Raw genomic sequence first — 4,236 nt, 5'->3', positions numbered from 1 at the left:
TAGTTTTCTCCTGATAACTCACTCTTTTTACTTGCCATTATATGCTTTGACTCACAGAGCATGTATATATCATTACTATTTTGTATTATTTTTCTAATGGGTGCACATTTAAATATATGCATATATTTGCATAAAGAAAGTAGACCATAGGATTTTTGAGCTCTGGCAAATGGCTTCTTTATGTCTCAGTTGCCTTTTCTATTAAATAAGGATAGTAATAGTACCTACCTAATAAGTTTGTGTGAGGCTTACATGAGTTTACTAATGGAGTAATAAGAGCAGACACTGGCACATAGTACACACATTAATTATTAGCTCTTATATTAAATTGATTAGAACAGATACTATACTTGACCTTAGCCAAAAGGCTAAGAAGCGATAATTATTAGCTCTTATAATTATTAAGTGCACATGATGTTACTAATTTGAATTCTATTATTTTATCTGGAAGTTAATGTCTATAAAGAAGTCACTTTCAAAAATGTATACTAAGCTTAATTAAAGGCAATTAATTGTAGCATTTATTTTCACTTAAATTGTGTGTATTTCATTTTTTCTACTTATGTCATCATTCTCCTAGACTTTTGTTTTTCTTTTTTCAAATATTATTTTAATTAATTGGTAGGGAATGTTGGGATTACAATACCCAAACAAATTTCTTCTAGAATAAATTTACATTCAACAAATTCTATACTCAGATTCCCTAAATACTTCTTGAATATTTTTCCTCCTCCCTAATGTTTATATAACATTTTCATTACTTAATTCTAAGAAGAAATGACTGTTATTAAAACCAAATTTTTACAGGCTGTTAGTTTCTAGTGCAGATCATTGCCTCTAGGTGTTGCAGGATCAAAATCAAAACTACTAAATAATTTAGAGGTAAATTAGCAATGAACTGAAAATGACATTGCAAACTGTGGTTCATATGGGGCAAGTAGGCTGACAGAAGTATTATAATCTGGCAGACTTGTAGAATCTCTCTTCACTCCCTTCCTCTCTCAAAAAGATAAAAACATATAAAGGACATAGAAATGTGGTTTTATAATACAAATATTTAATACAAGTTTATTTTTGCAAAATTAATTGTGGCTAAAAACTCTAATGTGCTAGAATAAAATTGCTAACTATATTCTTACCTATTAGAAAAAAATCCTGTATGTACAAAAAAACTGGAGGGACAGATATTTGATATCGACATAGAAGTTTGGAATTTCACCTAATTTTCTAATAAGCTATATACTGTTAGACCCCAAATCATTTAATCATTTTAAAAGAAATTAAAAAATAGAAAGCTGTATTTGGGGATAGTATGATTTTTGTTAAAACCTCATGTTGGAAAGCAAAAAGTAACACAGTAACAAATACTTTGTTTTCAAGACACCAACATAAAAGTCACTGCAAAATTCAAAAGTATAGAGTTGGAAAGGATCTTACAGAATGCCCCCAGATTTTACTGCTGAGAGTAGTGAGATGCAGAGGGGGTTAGTCATCATGCCAAAAGCATGACAGGTTTGTACCAGTTTGGGAACAAGAACCTCTGTCTTTTAATGCCAAATCCCACATGCTTTCTGTGTCTCAATTCAAAACAAATTATTGTGGATCATTGGTTCCTGCTAACTAATTTGTTTTGGTCTTTTGTACAAGATCACCCAAACTTTAGAGCACAGTCAATGTGGTTTGACTCTAAGCCCAATAAATAGAAGCAAAGGGCCACAGGGTTGCAAAAACACACCAGATTTCTCACATTGCCCACATTTTCCAAATAAAGTCAGGTCAAAACTTCACAAGGAAAAGAAAGGCCCCAATATCTTGTTTCCCCATTCTAAGAAACCAGTTAGAGATCTCTATCCTCCCCTTTCTCATTCTAACATCTAAGGGTCTCCTTTGTACCATTTTGTCCTCTGTGGGAAAGTGAAGACCTGACCAAGCATCCAGGAGTGCTTTCTCTACTTATGTACTCACTCCACAGTTTGCTAAAACATGACATTCTTGAGAGCCAGATGAGTTCTTATTTTGGCACCTCCCATAATGTACCCAGTGCATGATAGGTGCCAATTACATTTTAGAGTAAATTAACTATAGATTCAATTAGTTGTTGATCTCAAGGATTATTTTCTTCATTCTAAACATTAACTTTTTTCTATCAATTTTTCTTTTGAAGGAGAAAGTTTATTTTTAAATTTTTTCTCCCAACATTTCTAAAGAGAAGTATGGAACTGTGCACTGTGCTCTAATAAGAGCACAATCATCTAGTATTTAATGGAAAGAATACTTCATATTTTAATTTTTAATAAAATGTTTGGCATTCTTAATACTATTTTTTTTCTTCAATAAAATAGTGCTTTACTGTTGACTCAGGATAAGTCTAATATCTTCATTCACAACCCCCACCCCTCAGGGTCTATTTCTCTTATATTAACACTTAGGCAATCATCCATTATAATAGAATCCCAAGACAGAAAGACAATTATCTTTCCAAATGAGCTTGTTGCCAATTAGTGAAAAAAAAAAACCTAACCCAGAAGTGTTTATTTCCTTTGCATCTCAACATACATGAATACTGTTGTTTTAGCTGTCAACCATGATTATGAGCATGATTTCCTTTTCTCCTTCGGTAGCAGGATCTGTAGGCATTAAAGATACATAAAGAGCCAAAACCAGGAATAGGTCCGGGTCTGTAGATGTGAGCCAATAATAGAAAACAGTATCCTACTGGAGGGCAATAGAAAGCTGTCCAGTCTGATGAAGGATGTATATGCATTGAGGTCAGAATAGGGCAAAAGGCAGGAAAAAAGGTTGAGTGGTCAGATCAGAGGCTGATGGATGCAGAACCAAGAGGTCAGGTAGATAACTCGGACTGGAAATTCAGCTAAAAGCTATTAGCAAGAGAATTTCTATTTGGGGAAAAGCAGAAAAATAGCAAAAAAAAAGTTGACTGATACAGAACTTCCTGTAGGATCAACTATTGTTCTGGCAGCCTCAAAACTAGCTCTATTTTCCTTTCCTGAAAGACACTGGACCAGGGGCTGCAGAAGTGGCCGCCGGACACAGTCAGTTGGGGAGAAGAGTATGGAAGGCGGCATACCTACTGACTGCAGAGAATTTCTGTAAGACCTTGCTATTCTCAGTCTGGAAAAGCAAAACTCAGTTCACATTGAGTTTTGGATAGAACAAGAACTCAATTAATATTAATAGTATTAGTTTATTTATATATTAAAGTCATGCATGAACATTTAAGGACATTGATATTGAACTTTATATCTCATGTTCTTTCTAAAGAATTTATTTTCATATTGTCTTCTCTTTTTAATTAAATTTATTGGGTGACGTTGGTTAATAAGAGTATATAGGTTCTGAGTGTACATTTCTATGACACTCATGACATGACATGAGTGTCTATGACATGATCTATATATTGCATTGTGGTTTTGATTTGCACTTGTCTAGTAGCTAGTGAAGTCGAGCATTTTTTTTTCTATATCTATTGGCGAATTTTAAGTCTTCTTGGGAGAAGTGTCTGTTCATTTCTTAATTGGAGTTTTTATTTGGATTGTTTGTTTGGCATTGAGTTGTATGGGTTCTTTATATGTTTTGGATATTAACCCCTTGTCAGAGGTGTTGTTTGAAAACATCTTCTCCCATTTGGTTGGCTGCCTTTTTGTTTTGTGTTGCTTCCCTTTGCTGTGCAGAAGCTTTTTAGTTTGATATAGACATGCAGAACCTAAATGAAAGAAACCAATCAGAAAAGGCTACATACTGCATGATTCCAACTGTATGACATCCCAGAGAAATAAAACCTAGGAACGTGGTGAAAAGATTAGTAGTTTTCAAGGGTTAGGAAGGGGGGCAGATGATGAAGTGCAGCACAGAGGATTTTTAGGACAGTACAGACACTCTGTATGATATCAGAATGATGGATATATGTCACTATACATTTGTCTAAAAAAGCAACCCAATAGAATAGAACCCAAGAGGAAATGATAATGTAAATTCTGGCTTTGGAGTGATTAGGAGTGTCAACATAGGTTCATCAATTGAAACAAATGCACCACTCCAGTAATGTGAAGGCAGTGCACCTGTGGGGACAGGGAGTATGTAAGTTGCACTGAATTTTGCACCTTACACTAAATTTTGTACCTGGCACTAAATCTCTATACTCTGCATTAAATTTTGCTGTGAATCTAAAACTTCTCAAAGAATTTAACATTTAATAAAAAATAAAATAATTAAAAA

The 4,236-nt window shown here is 33.9% G+C and overlaps 1 pseudogene; it reads right to left on the bottom strand.

The window, feature by feature from the left end:
* Positions 1 to 264: 264 nt before the first annotated feature.
* Positions 265 to 380, bottom strand: LOC123822353 (annotated as a pseudogene).
* Between the last annotated feature and the right edge of the window lie 3,856 nt (positions 381 to 4,236).

The sequence above is a fragment of the Phyllostomus hastatus genome, unplaced genomic scaffold (genome assembly GCF_019186645.2).
Source record: "Phyllostomus hastatus isolate PE091 unplaced genomic scaffold, TTU_PhHast_1.1 phas_contig_40, whole genome shotgun sequence".
NCBI lineage: Eukaryota > Metazoa > Chordata > Mammalia > Chiroptera > Phyllostomidae > Phyllostomus > Phyllostomus hastatus.
The sequence above is the reverse complement of the archived record's forward strand: the minus strand, read 5'-3'. Positions and strand labels throughout refer to the sequence as shown.